The following is an 18,080-nucleotide window of genomic DNA, read 5'->3' as shown; positions in this document are numbered from 1 at the left end:
TGGCCACAACTAGCGCCGGAGCATCGACCGCTTCAACTAGCGCTGAAGGACGAGCGGCCGCCGCCCCTTTGACATTGAATCCAACCATGCTGCCGCTGGATGTAATGCTGAGAGACCGTTTGGTGTGCGGTGTGCAAGATGAGCGTCTGCAGCAACGGCTTTTCGCAGAGCAAACGCTCACGTTCAAGCAAGCATACGACATGGCAACAAGACTGGAAAGTGCGGTAAAACAGCAGCAGGAACTTAAAACTCCCAAGACGGAACTGCATAGGGTCACACAACCACAGGCTACGAAGCAGACCTCGGATCGAGATCAAACGCAACCGGATCTACGATGTTACCGCTGCCATGGACGGCACAGGCAAGACAGTTGCCCATTCAGCAGGGTAGCGTGCCGTTTCTGTAAGAAAATAGGACACATCGAAAAAGCTTGTCGAAACAAGATGAGGACTGGCACACGTCACTCAACCTATCAGATGGACTGCGGCGCAGAAGAGGACGCCCTAGAATCACAAAGTGGAGCTTCTGTTAAAAGCTACGGGATGGACATGCAAGAGCTTAACGCACAACGTGCAACCAGTTTCGTTCCCAAGTACCTGGTGACCCTCAAGGTCGAGGGAAAGTTACTAGAATTCGAGGTAGACTCAGGAGCAGCATTTACGGTAATCAGTGAGGCCACATACCGGAAGGTGTGGCCGACCAGGCCTCCGTGCCTACGGAAAGAGAACGTCACACTTCGGACATGGACCGGCGAAGGCTTGAGTGTCCTTGGCTCAGCTGAAGTGCGCGTGAGACATAAGTCCAAGGACTACGTTCTACCGCTGGTGGTAACAAGTGGAACCGGCTGCAACTTGATGGGCAGAAATTGGTTCCCAGCGCTAAAGATCCAGGTCAGCGGGATACACCATCTTTCGCCAGACAAAGAAGTCCAGAAGGTTCTCAGTGCACACAAAGCGGTGTTTAAGTCCGACATCACAGGATACAACGGCCCACCTGTCCAGTTGGAAATGAAGGAGTCAGCAACGCCAAGATTCCTCAAGGCACGCCAGGTACCTTTCGCCCTGCGTGCTGTCGTGGAATGCGAACTGATGACACTGCAAAAGCAGGGCATCCTGGAGCAGGTCCAACATTTAACATGGGCCACGCCCGTGGTGGTGGTTAGAAAGACGGATGGTTCGGTGAGGCTCTGCGGAGACTACCGCAGCACGGTGAACAAGACAGCAAAACCGGTGGCTTATCCGCTGCCGACACCCACTGAAGCTTTATCTAACCTCCGGGGTGGAACAGTCTTCTCGACGCTGGACCTTGCGCAGGCTTATCAACAGCTACGCGTGACAGACGACACGGCCGAGGTACTGACAATCAACACCATCAAGGGCCTGTATCGAGTGAAGAGACTTCCCTTCGGAGTGGCGGCAGCTCCTGCAATCTTCCAGAAAGTCATGGACACAACATTAGCAGGCATCTCAGGAGTCAGTGCGTACCTAGACGACATCATCATCAGCGGGGAGACTACGGAAGAACATAACTATCGACTAGATCAAGTATTGACGAGACTAGAAGGTGCAGGACTAAGACTAAAGGAAACCAAGTGCCGCTTCGGGGTGAGTGAAGTAAAATTTCTTGGCCACCTCATCAATGCGGACGGCATACATCCCACGCAGGACAAGATTCAGGCCGTAGTACAGGCGCCCAAGCCAAGGAACAAGACAGAGCTGCAGTCCTTTCTGGGACTGTTAGCTTTTTATGACAGATTTCTAGAGAATCGAGCAACGATTGCGAAAGAGCTCTATCACCTACTGGAACGGAAGGCAGAGTGGCGGTGGGAGCAAAACCACCGCGAGGCTTTCCAGAAGTTGAAGGATCTGGTGGTGCAGTATACAGTACTGGCACACTATGACGAAAGAAAACCACTACTGTTGTCCTGCGACGCTTCGCCTTACGGTGTGGGCGCCGTACTAGCACAGTTGGACTCCGACGGCCGAGAGGCTCCGATTGCGTTTGCGTCCAGGACCCTGGGAACCGCTGAGCGCAACTACTCACAACTGGACCGAGAGGGCCTAGCCATTGTGTATGGAGTCAGCCATTTTCATCAGTATGTCGCAGGGCGAAGCATGACAATCTACACAGATCATCAACCTCTTCTTGGCATCCTAGGAGCTGACAAGCCCGTTCCACAAGTGTTGTCACCGCGGATGACCAGGTGGTGCGTAAAATTGGCCGCTTATAAGTATGAGCTGAGGTACAGGCCAGGAAACCGCCATCAGAACGCGGACGCTCTAAGCCGACTTCCCATGTTCATCACGGAGGAGGAGCCAGAAGTACCCGGAGACATACTGATGTTTGAGGCTTTGACCCGTCCACCGCTCTCCGCGGACCAAGTAGCCAGGGAGACAGCACGTGACGCCGTCCTGTTAACAGTATACCAGGCAGTACAAGAAGGCACTATTCATCGGTATCAGTCCCCAGAGTACTCGCCGTACAGAAGTAAAGCGGCAGAGTTGTCGACACACAGAGGATGCGTAAGCTGGGGGACACGGGTCGTGATTCCTAACAAATTGAGAAGAGAGACGATGGCTCTAATTCACTCGGGACATCGCGGAATTGTGGCGATGAAAGCTTGCGCTCGCAGCTACGTTTGGTGGCCCGGGATCGACGCCGATATTGAAGCATGGGTCGCTGCATGTAGCACCTGCCAGATACACCGGAAGTCACCAGCGAAGGAACCGATCCCAGTGTGGAATAGGCCAACCGAGCCGTGGGACACTGTTCACCTGGACTTTGCAGGTCCCGTCGAGGGTCATGTGTTTCTGGTTGTGGTGGATGCGTTCACGAAGTGGCTGGAAGTGCGCGTGGTCCGCAACATGACGTCGGCCGCCATCATTAAAGAGTTACGGACCATTTTTGCAACGTTTGGACTACCAAGGAAGATTGTGTCGGACAATGGCGCGGCGCTAGTTTCCGACGAGATGAAAACATTTTACCGAAACAACGGGATCATCGCTGTAACTAGTGCGCCGTACCATCCCGCCACTAATGGCCAGGCGGAGCGCATGGTACAGGAGCTGAAACTTGCACTCGGGAAGAAGGGAAAGGAAGAGCTGAATTGTGCGTTGGCCAGGTTTTTATTCAAACAGCACACTACCATTCACGTTGCAACGGGAAAAACGCCAGCATGGTTGCTTTATGGCAGGGAACTTCCATCAGCTCTTGAACGATTAAAAACTGTACTTTCTGAAGAGCCAGTCCGCACAGAAAGCTTCACAAACGCACGGGAACTGAGCGTGGGACAGTCTGTCTGGACTAAGAAGTTTCCACAAGGCAAAGGCTGGGTTCCTGGCGTACTCGAACGTCAGATGGGCCTCCGTTCATGGATGGTGAACACAGATGAAGGTTCGGTACGCCGGCATACCAACCATATACGTCAGCGATGTTCAGCAGCCAGCACCCAACAAGAAGCGAAGACTCCGTCTCCTGTGTGGGACCTCAAGATTGACCAGAGTCCAACTCCACCACGGGCACCATCTCCCGGCGAAGATACTCCAGCTCGAGCAGACGCATCACCCCAGCGAGACAGTAGCAGGCCGGCGGCGTTTCCTCGCGAACCAGCGTCAGCTCCTTCGACGGCAGACGCTGGCCCTTTCACTGGTACCCGGAGGGGCACTCGAGCGCGGCGACAACCGCAACGCTACGGGAGCAACGACTAGTTGGAGGGGGTGTTATGTAGCGGCTGGCAAGCTGGCGCCCATCGGCTCGTGACCATCGGCTGCACTCGCACCGAGCGCTCGAGAGCCGCGGGGCACGGGCAGACAACGCCAGGCTAGGAACGTTGCGCCAGGCTTAATCGGAGGCTCCATCAGAATAAATCGATTAGACAACCTTCGAAGGCTACATCTCGTATTTAACATTTTGAATGGTTCAAAACTACTTTAAAGGGGCAGCATGTGCTAGAGCACCAATTCAAGCAACGTTAAACTAAAACACGACACGCTTCGATAGCCGCACTCAATAAAGAATGCTCTCAGAAAGGTTATAGCTTATATATTGTTGTAGGGAACGGTTATCCAAGAGCTAAAGACGATCCACTAAAACTTCTTAGTATCGACACACACCATTGCTGCCTTCTCACCTCATGTGGTTGTTGGGATGCGTAAATATAAATGTCATCTACATTCGTTGGCCATCATGTAGTGTGAGTTACGCACACAATAATTTGTGCTCGCTGCTAGAAAACAGAGACCTTCTACAAGTTGCCCGCGCCCGGTATATCGTTTTCTTTTCCTTCGATCCCTATTTGAGGCAGGTTTGAGCGTGATAAGCCGTTTTTTTGAAGGTCGAATGTTTTGTGAAGATGTAAGTCATCCTTACATATTCAAGTCACCACACCTCGCGCATGTGTTTTGAGCTCCTTGATCAACCGAAAATATCTATGAAACGTTCCTTCAATGGGTGCGGGGATGCATCGCAGTTCCCAAATAAGCGTTTATTTTGCCACGGGCTAAACTAAAGAACTTCGACAGCTCAAATTCGGTGACTGCGAAGGCGCAGCCTTGCAGCTTCGTAAAACCAACACCCGAGGGGCTAGGCTTGGCGAGAGCCAAAAAATAGGGCAGATTACATGATAGGAGCAGAAGATACCCGTAAGTCACGAGGTCGCTGCTGCCGCACCCATCGTCCGTCGCTCAGAAAGGGGATTTTCTCGGCTTATCCTCTCAGAAGAAGCCGGCGCAAAAGGGGACCTTTCCCTTCGCCTCGCCGTGCTACAATACAAGAAGAAAGAGGGCGAAGAGGATTTTCCGCCAGGCGGAAGAGTATTTCTGCGGGTCCCCCTTTAAAACAAATTTTACTTTGATACTATAGTGTTATTCATAAAATTACAAGCTGATATACCATATGATATGTCCCATCCAGAATAGGTTCATCAGGAGGGCCTGGATGGTCAATTTGGGTCTGAATCTTCAGTAAAAGTAAGTTTCTTGCAACTTTGAGATATATTTTTGGGAGACCAGTTTGTTTTAGTGTTCTCAAATAATTGTTATCGCATCTTTTTATTTATACAGTACGTACATCGGCCAGGGGGCATTACAGTAGGGGGGCTTAAATACATAAAATATGGTTGCATCACACTTATTAAACGCAAGTAAAACATGGTGCTTGATAGCACCAATATACAAAACAAATGCGAACGAAGAAAAACAAAAAGAAATGTCAAAGAGCTGTTGCAAGAAAAAAGGAATACAATCAGCAAGCACACTACAAAGTAACAACCTAAAAGAAAACGCAATACAAGTATAACTCTAACAAAACACAATACAAGTATAACTCTAAGTATAAAAGAACCACTGAGTCCAAATAAGGGTTTAAAGGTATTTAACGTCAGCAATGCTTTCTAAAAAAAATGCGTAAAAAAAAAAAAAAAAACTAGGGCAGAGAAGGGAGGCACACAGGACAGGGCGTAACTTGCAACTAAATTCTAACAGAACACACACATAAAAATTATCAAAACCGCACATACGCAGAGAGGTTACATTAAGATTTAAAAAAATGAAACACGTTTACAACACCTTGTAACGCCGAATTGGAGCGCAGCTCTTCAGGAGAAGGAGGGGAGGGTACTGAGGGTAGAATATACCCCCCTCCCTCCTCCTTCAAGCTCCTCCCTCTTTTCCTCCTCCGCCCCTTCCTCCTCCCCTCCCCCTCGTCCTCCTCCTCTACCCCGCGCGGTGCATTATGGGAAATTTTCCATAATGCACCGCGCGGTTACGCCGACGGCTACACCGCTCAAGCCGGAAAAAAGTATTAAAAGGTGCGCTCAAAAAAAAAAAAAAAAAGCAACAGAAGCTATATGTCACTGGTGGGTGTCTGAACCTCGACTGATAAAGGCCTGCTCTGGGTCAGAGAGGACGATAGAGGGAGCGCTAATACAAACATTAGGACCATGGGCCCTTATCATGAAGGCCTCATGTATTTCACGCTCCAGTGGCATTTTGAATCTTTCCGCAATTTTAGTTTTATGAAACTCTTATTGGGCATTCACATCTATCACAGTGTACAGCCAAATGGCAGGACGGGGATTGCCTGGTGGCATCTGAGTACTCTTTAATCCCATCATTGATGCACCTCGCCGTCTGGACCACGTACACCCTAAACTGTTAGCGAAAATAACACGCTCAGGCGTGTAACCGCTGTAGCATAGCGGACACGGCAAAACGTGTTCGTTTTACACAAAGCCATGTGTGTTATTGTCTACACATGAGGTGCCGTGGAAACTTTAACACGATAAACCGTGCCTGCCCTCCGCGAAACAGGTCTCAGCGTGTTCCTCATAAAACATGGCGACCAGCAGCCGAGAACAGGCAACAGACGAGCCAGCGAGCCGCGCGCCTTTCCGCCGAAGGAAGAGTGGTGAGAGCACACAAACGCACTTGCTATCGTTCGATATTTTCTATGCGCAGTAAATACAGTCCCCAAGCGCTAGCATCGTACCTATAGTAGTAGAGCAAGGACGAGGTGACTAACGGAGGAGGGCGCCGCCCCGCTAATACCTCGCCGTAGCCTCCGCCTCGGCGTCGCTCACCTTTACGCTCCGTTGTCCTGTACAGCTTACATACGCGTACTCTTCCGTCGGCTTTAAAGCGGACGAAACTTGCACAAACTGCGTCGCTGCGATAGACCAGCAGACGTAGCTACGTGCGAAGGTATGCGTGCGTGGGTGGCGTCAGTAGATGGGACGCCTTTTTCGGAGGTCGGTACGGGGCAGTTGACGACTACCTTAAAAATAAAATAGTAACTTATTTTGACGTCCGTGATGTCACTGCCGGAAATGTAAAAACGAGCAAAGATATTATTATTATTTTTTCTGTGTTGCGGAGAGCTTGTTGCAGGTTTTTGGGTCCAGTGTTGGACACGGTCGCGGCGGTCGCGTCTTGTTATTGTTGCAGTGCCATGCGTCAAAGAAAAGAGGCCAGATTCACGAAACGAAATTCTCGTAAGTTTCGCGCAGGTTACGACGGAATCCTGCGACAGCTCCGGAGCCGTCTTACGCACTTTCTACGATCAAATCAACATGCCCGATAACGTCACGTCGCTCAGTTATTTGGTCGCGACGACTAACATACATTAATTTTTCTACGTGTTCTTCTCACGTGTCCCGTCTTCAAGCAGCAAGAAAAAGAAGGAAGTACTTGAAACCGAGCGCGACGAACTTGAACGCTGGATCCACAAACCCCCGGGAAATGCAACATAGACAACGATCCCACCGAGCAAGCGAGCTCGGCAGAATATAGGCCTAGCAGGCTCTCCGACTCGGCGCAGCGTTCTTCCGACGGTCATTGGCCAAGACCGCGTGCCCACGACCCGCTGGCTTGCTGAATGCAGTACACGCCCGCGCGACCCTTGTGGACCCTTCCCGTATTGTTGTAGTTTGATCGCTGACCTCAATATTAAATTAAGAGGTCAATCTCTTCTTCTTGTCATGCCCTTGTTTTCCGAGGCAGTGGTGACAAACGCTGTTGTCGAAAAGGGACTCTCATCGATTCTATCTCCTTGTTGTTTTTTTTTGTTTTTTTTTATGTGGAACTTAAATAAACGCCGTATGAACTACCTTCGCAACACGGTATGTAGTACACTTTGTTATTAATATGTCATTTTTATTCTGACACGATGTACGTCACCGTTGAGCTATAGCAGTTCATGGGTGCTACGCGATGCCGGTCCAGCCTTTCTTTGCCGGGTGTCAAGTCAGTATCGAGTTGAATTCGTAGTTCGGTCCCGAATAGAGATGTAAATGTGTTGAAAAAAAAACCTGGAAATTTTGAAAAAAAAAAACTTTTGTGTTTATTTCAAAGAACCAAAAGTCGAAAAAAAAGCTTCAAGATTTTAAGTCACAATTTTGCTTCACAGTAACACTATTTTGAGCAGTCCTACGAAGGAAAGCAATAATGTGACTCAAAGAAATAGCAGACAATAATTGAAGTCGTAATTTTCAAAATTACGAGCTCTGTAACTCTTTTAAATGGCATTTATATATTTCGTTTCGTCGAAGTGGTAAATTTTCGCCGATTTTGACGATGTGTTTCACGCGCACTTCAACATTTTCAAACATCTTACGTTGTAGAAATTTTCTACTGGAACCAATTATGAGCTATTTTTATTACTACAAATTATGACACGGAAAAAAAAATTTCGTCGGAGAAAATCTTTTTTTTTTTTTTTTTTTGTTACATCAGAAAGCTGAACACGTAAAAAAATATAAAAATTTTCATTCGCAATTATGTTTTCGCAATATCACATTTCATGCAGTTCGGGTTTCGGTTTTGTTTCGCAAATACAAAGCGTACTTCAATGAAATCGCGACCAGCAATCGCCATCGCTATTTTTATATGGCGTTGATCTAAACTAGCTCAGCCGAGGAGGCTACAAGTACAGGGTGTCACAAAAGAAAATTTACACGGTCTTTTTTACTTCAAAAATAAAGTACGCATCGTCGAACGCTCATTCTCGGCCCAAAGGTAGCGCTAGAGGTCACAACCAGATGTCAAAGTTTCAGCTCGATCCGATAACCTAATCAAAAGTTACAAGTGATTTTCTGAGCAAAACGAGCAAAAGCGCTCCACCTGTAATGGAGAGGTCCCGGGTTCGATACCCGGACCAGGCGGATTTTTTCGGTCGCTCACCAGTCACGTAGCTGTGTTTGGAGATTTGTGTTTGTCCTTTGTCCCTCTTGTTCCCCTTCTCCAGGGATTATTTTCGTCATTCTTGTCCAGCTCGCTTGCACCTATGCATTTAATTGCATTATAATTTCGTCAAGGGAGCATGGCTTGTGGAGGCTACGCGGCTGGCGTCATGCCCTCTTCTAACCTTCTATCTTCCTTGATCTCAGCCAACGTGTATCTTATCGGAGAACGCGCAACGTGAAGAATTTCACAACACGGTTCGTCCGCAGTCTAGCGTTTGGAAGCATTTTAAAGTCTTACAAACGACGACCGCGGGAAAAAAACAAGCAGTATGTAAGTACTGCCAAGTATCGCACGGATTTCCGAATGCTAAACGCCTTACAAAGGCATCTGCTGTCGTGCAAGAAGTGTCCTCAAGATGTCAAGCAGGCGTGTGCAAAATAACATTTAAAAAAAAATCTCTCTGGGAGCTCATCAGTGCTCACATCAAGTAAGTCAGAGGCTAGCCGACGCGCAGTGGAATCTACGTCGACAAAAAAATACGCGAGTATTTCTTCGTTTATTGACAAAATAACCCCTGCGCTTTAAAACCAAATCGACGCAGCTTTGGCTAGGGCGATGTACTCAGCCAACACGCCATTCACCTTAGCGGAAAACGAGCATTGGCAAGCGGCCTTCATGATGCTTCGACCATCGTACACACCGCTTAGCCGATACCTATTGAGCGGGCCTCTACTTGACGCAGAGAATGAGCGTGTGAAAAGTCATGTGGAGGAGACTTTGACAGATGCTACGTGACTGATGAATGCTGACTGATGGGTGGACCAACATTCGAGAGGAATCGGTGATAAACGTTGTCGTAGCTACGCCGCAGCCAGCGTTCTACACGTCAATTGAAACAGGCATAAACCGGCACACTGCATCTCATATCAGCGGCGAAATACGTAATGTCATTGGTTCCCTCAAAAGTGAAAAGGTAGCGGCACTGGTCACGGACAACGCCAGCAACATGCGAGCGGCATGTCAAATGGTTACATGTCAATTTCCGCACATCGCAACGATCAAGTGTGCTGCTCACGGGCTGAATTTGCCCCTGAATGATCTTATGAGGCTAAAAAACCTTGGAGAAGGTCCATCAGACATCCAGAGGAGCGATCAGGTATGTGAAGCAGACTCACGTAGTTGCTGCCACGTTCCAACAAAAGCAAGAGTCCAGAGATGGCAAAGGAAATTCCACGACCCTCAAGCTGCCCAGCGAGACAAGATGGGGCGGCGTTACCCTCTCACTTCAAAGTTTGCTCAGGAACAAAAAGGCTCTGCAAGAGACCGTGACCTTGGAAGATATAAAAATAAACAAATCAGTGCGGCAAGCCGTCTTGGATGAGGATGGATCCTGGAAACCCTTGCGAAGCTGTTTGGAACTGGTGACACCCATTTCCTCTGCCATTACAGAATTGGAGTCGGACAAGGCTTTGCTGTCGGACGTTCCGGAAGTTCTCCATTCCATAAAAACGGAAGTAATCACGAAGCTGGCGACCAGCACTTTAACAGACCCGGAGAAGGCTCGCGCAAAGGAGATCATGAGCAGGCGCGGAGAGTTTTGCTTGCGACCCATTCATGTCGCTGTTAACTTGTTGGATGCAAGACATAGGGAGAGGAACCTTGATGACGCACAGATTGCAGCCTCATTTGACTGGATCTCCAAGCAGGCTGAGCACCTTTCGCTTGACATCGGAAAGCTGCTTTCTAACCTCGCAGAATATAGGGCGTCTACGGGGATTTGGTCCAGGCCAGCACATTGGGAGTCTGCGAAGCACGTGGAACCATCCACTTGGTGGCAAGGACTCTGCATTAACTAGCCATTGACACCCCCGGTATGTGGGCTGTTGCAGATTCCCCCATCGTCCGCAACGTGTGAACGAAACAGGTCTCAGTTTGGGAATGTACACACAAAACTGTGCAACCGGCTTGCAGGTGAACATGTGAAAAAACTTGTGCATGTGCACTCGTATCTGAACCTGAAAAAATCTTCGACCGACGTGAACGCGATTGTCCCTCTATCCAGCAATTCCGACTCGGAATAACAAGTCCTCGGGGACATATGCAACCTGTTTAGCCATACAAAATATGGTATTTTTCCCGAAAAAACCTGAAAAATGAACGTTTTTTTTTTTTCGGGGCATTCAATATTTTACGAATTTTTACATCTCTAGTCCTGAAGCGCTTACCAAGACGCGGTCCAACGGCGCGGATCCAGCACTTAGATCAAACGGGCGCGTCCGCTCAGAGTGTGAACAGATATTTAAGTGGCTCTTGCTGGCACTCTCGTAGTTCAAACCTATATTTTTTAACGTCGGCTCGCTCCTGCATCTCCAAGGCCGCAAAAAACGCCGCGGCGATCTGCTTCCATCTACGTCGCTTTCCAAACGACTGGCACGGGCCGTCTTTTACCAACAATGATAGTTGTGTTGACTTTGAAGGAATGAGCAGGGAGGATGATCCCGAGGAATGTGTGAAGTGAAGATGTCAAGGTAACAAGATAGCTCTATGAAAACCGGACATGACGTCACAGGCGTCAAATTACCATGACTCTGCCCCGTATCTACCTCCGAAAAAGGCGTCCTTCGGTAGCTTTGAAGGGACTGCTAGACAGATGAACAAATGCCGAACCTCTTAAAGAATAGATAAATGCTTGAGCAAGCAAAATATTGGAATTGGGCGACGACTCGCGCCACGTAGGCTTAACGACGTTGGGTAGCTACAACGCAACTGCTAGACAGACAAACGAATGCCGAACTGAGATGGATAAATACGTCAAGCAAAATATTTAGAATCGGACGGCAACTCGCGCCACCTAGTGAGGTGTTTAGCAGCCTATGAAAAAAGAAAACGTCAGTGTTGTATGCGGCGAACGATCACGATTAGACAACAACCCTAGGGTTGCTGTCTAATCATGATCGTTCGCCGCGGAAGCACCAACACATGCGCCACATATTAAACGGCATCGACATACACATATGCGTGAACACTACTACGACACTGCGCCCGACACTTCCTATTTCGACACCTCCTATTCGACATTCTTTTCTCCCCGTGGCGCATATAAGCTTGGCCTGCGCGGGTGAGCTTTTTGGCCGCTGACCGTTAGAGATTTATAGAAGACACAAAACACGGCTCGAAGGACAGCCTTGTGTTTGAACTGTTTGCACCTGAAAAATATGTAGGCAAAATGTTAGTCCGTTGCCGATGATAACGATTTATTAACAGTAACTCTCAAACCTGTCATGAAAAAGTTTAAATTTTTGTTATTTTCTTTCTTGACTAGTATTATGAGCAGTCGGACTAGCTTGAATCAAAGGGGAAAAAAAAGACAAATCATAGAGATTTTGTCATTAAGTATACAATAATAAATGAAAATGATCTTTGCGCAAAGCATTTCTTGTATATTCTTGTGTAGGACATCCGCCCAACCTTTCACTTCAGCTAGTTGCAGTACGGGAGCAGACGCATTCACTTCTGGGGCGTTTGATCTCGTATGTAGTGTCGGCGTCGAGTGGAGCGGTGGGGCCTGCAAGATTATGTCCGCTGTTGTTTGTGATCACTGGTGTGGCGCTGGTGCGTTTTCTTTTTTCTTTCATACCGCCATCACCCCGAACTTCGAAGATGCATGGGCCCGTGGCACTGCATTATGCAGAATCGCGCGCTTCTACTCTGTTGACGTCGTTTTCCTGGTATCACTCCTGGATACTGCAAGCGTTCAAAACAGTGTGCACGGTCTCGCCTACATTCCTGGTGACGTACTCGACCTTTTAAAGATCGCACGGTTTTCTCCCACATACGGCGCTAACTAAAAACGAGGTTACCGATCTCCGCATCAGTGTCGTACCTGACAAGCTCGTACTGCTCATAAAGTCCTGTCTCGACCCTCGCATGAACGAAAGTAATCCTTGTGACCTTTATACCCGCGGACAACTTTATGTGGCTATGCAGTCAAAGTTAGAGCGCGTGCGCTCGCGCACCCTGAATGCCGATTGAAGCCGTGCGCGCGGCTTCACAAGGAGCGCACGTGCACAGCTTCAATCGGCCCTTTAGGTGCGCAGCGCGCGCGCTCTACCTTTGACTGCGTAACCACAGAAAGTTTCCGCGAGTATAATCCGAAATGTATTCTCTAAATGTAAAGGGTATAGTAAAAGAACTTACTAAATTCTTATGACGATCTGGTAGAGTCACAACTCGAATCACTATTTTAACCCCCCCCCCCCCCCCCCCCTCCGCCTTCTTCTAGACATTTCCTGTTATTAGGTCTAAAAGTGTGAACATCAGCAGTGGTTTTTATTTGCACGAAATCTCGAGAGGAAGTCGCCAGAATTTCCTACATAGGGTTCAAGTAAGGCGCTAACCCCCTCCCCCTCCCCCCCCTTCCTCTGAAAGAGTGACTATTTTAGGGGATATCACAAATTTTATGCCCCACCATGTTTCGAAGAGAGTGGTAATTTTAGATGAACCTCCGACTTGAACGCTTCGTTCTCATACTTATTTTTACAACCGTACCAAAGCGCAGGCAGTCTCTAACGACACCACAGCCAAGACCCTCCACTCCAACTGCAAGGCTGCACCCTCGCAGTTGGAGTTTGCATCCTCCACGGCTAAGCGATTTCTGGCCTTTTATCTCCTGATCCCACTTTCTGCGGGCAGTTCGCAGAGACATTGTGATCACGTTGTGCAATGCCGACGTTGGACTGGTCCAACGAGCACGTTTCTTCTACTACCCTGTCAGCTTAGGGGTGCACAATGTATAATGCCACACACAGCATAATCACCAAACACGGCAGGTGTGTGACCCTTCAAATTCTTTTCGAAATGCGGGCTGTGGAGTTCAGCCTCTCCGGTCATATTGCTCCCCATTGTCGGCGACTCTGGTGCAGAAATTTGACAAAAACGAGCGGCATTGCCACAAGGACATGACGCCTTGTCTAAGATTGTCCCACCTACAACGCTCAGCGTGGAGATTCTCTTCACAAGATCCCAGAGGAATACCGCCCAGCATAATTTGTAGAATAGGCTGTATTCTCTCTCACACAATTGAACCGAACGGCCAAATTACCTCTCGTTCCTCTGGTCGCAGTTGGCGAGATTTGTGCTCACACGGGGCGGACCTGGTTGGCTGCTAAGACTGCAGGGGGGAGGACTGATACACTACTTTGACATCAGAAACCAGGCTACAATGGCGGTACCATTGATGCTATCGAGAGGAACTGGTGTCTACTAATATTCCGCGAGTAGTAGCACTGTAGTGCTGTTCGCTATATAACAGTAGCGGTTCAGTCAAGTGAAGCTTTGCGGGCAAGAGCACCCCGAATCTTCACAAATCATTGCAAATTATGTTTGTCATTTTGATCCCACGCCTTTTCGTGAAAGAAAAGTGGAGACGGGGCAAATCGTTCAACTACCTAAGTAGGCGTGCAAAAAAAAAATACTTTGTTTTGTTTTTTTCATTACCATTGTACGGCTACCTGCACTTGAAAATATAATTCAATTATCCAATCCTGCTTATGCGCACGCACACCTATAGCACCCCACAAGATCGAGTTCGACACCCCGTCCCACACCACCCCAGAAATTTGTGTTACTCTCCAAAGCGAGAATGGAGCTTTTCGACGGAAGCTCGAAACCAGGCAAGAGTGGAATGGTGCCAAGGCATGCCGTACCGATTCCAAAGTGGCAACCCTAAGAGTAAATATATCATATTGTAAAGAGAAAGAAAACGTGGATTAGTGTGCTCTCGAAACCAGGCACCAGTCATTCGTTTGGAAAATGGTGGCAATCTTGTTTACAACCAATGGGCAAGTGGCAACAGTGGCGCTGGAAAACCAAAGACTTCACGCTGATACACCACAGTTTGCATGCCAGCAGTGTACGAGGGGAGAGACGACTAAAAGTCGGCTTCAGGTGATGAAGAAACAAAAATCAAAATAGGAAAACAGAGACTAACCTCTTTGTTCGTCCCGGTTGGCTGCTCTGCCTAAGGGTGGGGCATAAGCGGGTTAAAAGAGGGAACTAATACAAAGAAAAGAAAACAGTTTTGTGCTTTAACATCGAAGCAAGGGTTGTAACATAGGCCAGCTGGTGTACAGATGCCATCACAATCCCCTGATCGGGAACAATAGAAAGACAGACCATCGCACACGTCTCAACCCATTTTTGCCTACAAGATGCAAGCTGGAAGAGGCTGTCTTCTTCTTAAGAGGGCGCGGTACCTCTCTTTATTCGTCCGTTTCAGCCACAAGATGGCGCGCGGCTCGAAACGTGGTTGAACGCGCAACTTCTAGATGGCGCCAGTATCGAGGTGTGAAAAGGCCCGCGTTATCCGCTGCGTGAAATAGATCCCGAAATGTGCCGTGTTCTCCCGGCGGAGGAAGTTTCTCCCTCCCTCGCGCGCGCTTGGTATGTACGCGCGGTGGCCGAGACCGGCCTCTGCGCTGTGTGATGCACTGGGTGGCGCTCGTTTCTGTTCGGAGGTAGGAATAAAAATGCCGGTCCCCTTTTTTACGACGCTCGTTTCTATAGCTTGTTTTTCTTTTTTTATCTCAAGTGACCTACAGTACCGCCTGTTCGAAATCGTCCTTTGCGGTGAGCGATTGAGAGTCCGGTTAGCATTTTATTTGGGTCAGCACTACACGTTCAATGGAGACCTCGGGCGGCGATGTAAATATGCATTGCTCCCCAAAGTGTGTCCAAGGTGCGCAATGACAATTGGAAAGGGTATTGAAGGCGCGCGACCATCGGTTGGTAAAATACGTGCGTTAGATTCACTTATTCAGTCTAATCACTTTTGCCAACGTCTTTTATCTGTTTCGACAAATGACATGGTCGAGTCTATTGATAACCTTAGCTAGATTGGACGTACGGAGTATCCGGGCTTTAAATAAATTTGCTTCGTTTATGTGAATGAATAACTGTTTTCTCTTTTCCGTGCTCGGTGCTATGCAAAAATCGCTGAGATGTTATGGTAGCTAAGTGTGGCGGCGTTCTGCACGCTGACTCGCTATTGCATTCGCTGTGCACAATATGTGTTCAGATGGAATGTGCCAAATCGTATTTCCGATCGATATGATAGATTTACTTTGCTACAGTGTTAATTATATTTTCCTGATTTAAACTGGTTCGTCCCTGATCTGAGCCTAAGTTCAAATTCGAAGGGCAGACAGACTTAACGTCGTAACAGCCGTAATGCGCAGAAAGAAATTAGTACCATGAAAGAAAAACAAAAGGATACGAGACGGCTCGGTGTTATAGAAGTAATGAGTGTGCAAAGGATGCCATCGTACGTGTTTTTTTTTGTTTTTTTTTTAACTCTCCGCATCGCTGGGAAACGCTCAAGGTACCAGCAAAGACAGCGAGCTGGCGTGAAATTTCCATCGAGCGGAAAACGAGTGTCATTTTTATTTCATCATGCGCTTTCATTTTGATATGGCTCAAAATGGGCGCGAAATAGTAACAGGTAAGGCAACAAAATTTAGATGTTAGGTCTGGAGCACCGCCATACTCAGCCGTGTTGGGGGCATCTCTCGCGAGTCAATACGGCAAAGGTATTGCGCGTCGAACTGTACGTGAGAGTTATCCATTTCAGCGAAACCTTGATTTCGCAAAACTATTGTGGCTCGAGTCGTGGTACTTGGAAGCCACGAGCGAGAAATAAATGACAGTTGATTTTGAAGGACAATCGCGACGTGGAAACCCATAAAAGAGAGTTCCAATAAGACGAGAGCTTCCCCTTCTCTTCAAGTGCGTGGGTTACGCTCTCAATCCTGCACCTGTGGTAACACTGCAGGCTCCTAAAATCGCTTTGAAAACGTTCCTGATCGCAACAACTTTTTTTTTTTTTTTTTTTTTGTCGAGGCGCTATTTCGTTTTTTTTTTCTTTTTGTCTACCTTGATACCCCATCAGCGCAAAAACTACCATAAACTAAAAAAAGAAAAAAAATAGTGGGCATACAACGACAACGCACCCACTGGGACCCGAGTCAAGGCAAGAACAACTAACTACTAAAAGGGGAAAAAAATCATGTTCGCATACACAGACAGAACGCCTCCATCGGAAGAAATGAATCATGCGCTTGTTCTGCCAGTCTCGTTGTGCGTCTGTCAAAAGCCACAAAGGAGGAAGACAATCAGCGCCTACACCACTCCCCCCCCCCTCCCCCCCCCCCCCCCCCAACCACCCCTGAAAAGAAGAAAAGAAAGGTTTCTTGGGCGCGCGCGCGGTCGCCCAAGCGATGACCTTGGAAGGGTATGCGATTGTAGCACGTTTGTCCCCCGGTTGTGCCCCTGTCTCAAATGCCACGGTCCGTTTCTCCCAAGTGCCCGTCTTATCTTCCCGAGTATCAACTCCGCAGTGATTCTGAATCATTTCGATGCTTTCCAACGTTGCAAAACTGTTAGACGAATATTTGCACACAAGTATACACTGTTCGCAGAACTATCTACGGCGCTAAAATTCAAAAGCGCCGTGTTGAATTCGGGAACTCGTGTAGGTTTAGCTCATTGTTGGAACATTCTTATTCGCTCGATGAACTCCACAAAACGTGTAAATATTAGAATGAACTTTCCAGAGAACGATAGTTGTTGTCGGGGTTCCAGGCGACCGGACAGGTCGCAATTATTGGCTGATTAAAAATTTTATTTCGTAATCACAATCGAATCATCAAGGGCACGCCATTTCCTCATCACTTCTTCTACGAAAAGAGTTGCTGTATTCGTAGCACACACAGACGGAAACGGTTGGGACTGTGCCCAAATAATATCTTCTTTTGGTAGGTACTGCGCAGCGATTACACACAATGCCTCTAACATAAACATTCTGCTCCGCATGTCTATTCACAAGATGCAATACATCGTTCTCCCAACTTTGTTGAAATGGGCATGAAAGTGCGTAACCGTCACTTTTTTGAAGTTCTACTTAGAGGTGAAGTGTTTACCGTAAAAAGTCGTTAATTATTTTTTTTTTCCGTTCCACTACAAAGCTCGATTCACTTAAATTTTTCGTTTTTATATCGTCTCTACAGCGCTTTTACGTCGGTACTTTCGTGTTAGAGGACATCACATAATGTGCGAAAAAAACAACAACAAAAAAACGGTAGGATCGATGCTGCATAGCCTTTTTTTTGTGGACATCAAGAAAAAAAAAAGATAGTAGTTGTCTTCACTTCGCACTGCATGTTTTAGCACAGAAGTTTCTATTTGGTTATGATGTCTTTATTTTCTTAAAAATTGTATACAGTAATTTAAATTACCGAATTACAAAAACGTCGAAATTGTATAATTGCTTTTCGTTGGGACGCCATGACGACAGCGACACTCGTGTTCCCTCGTGGTTTTCGCCAGCATTTCTACGATGAATTGCCA

At 47.7% G+C, this 18,080-nt stretch overlaps 1 protein-coding gene across 1 annotated transcript in view; it reads right to left on the bottom strand.

Moving 5' to 3' along the window:
* Positions 1-18,080, bottom strand: part of LOC115312681 (phosphate-regulating neutral endopeptidase PHEX) — a 99,664-nt gene that overhangs the window by 38,976 nt on the left and 42,608 nt on the right. The gene's annotated exons all lie outside the window — the stretch shown is intronic.

The sequence above is a fragment of the Ixodes scapularis genome, unplaced genomic scaffold (genome assembly GCF_016920785.2).
Source record: "Ixodes scapularis isolate PalLabHiFi unplaced genomic scaffold, ASM1692078v2 PGA_scaffold1__304_contigs__length_218370807, whole genome shotgun sequence".
Lineage (NCBI taxonomy): Eukaryota > Metazoa > Arthropoda > Arachnida > Ixodida > Ixodidae > Ixodes > Ixodes scapularis.
The sequence above is the reverse complement of the archived record's forward strand: the minus strand, read 5'-3'. Positions and strand labels throughout refer to the sequence as shown.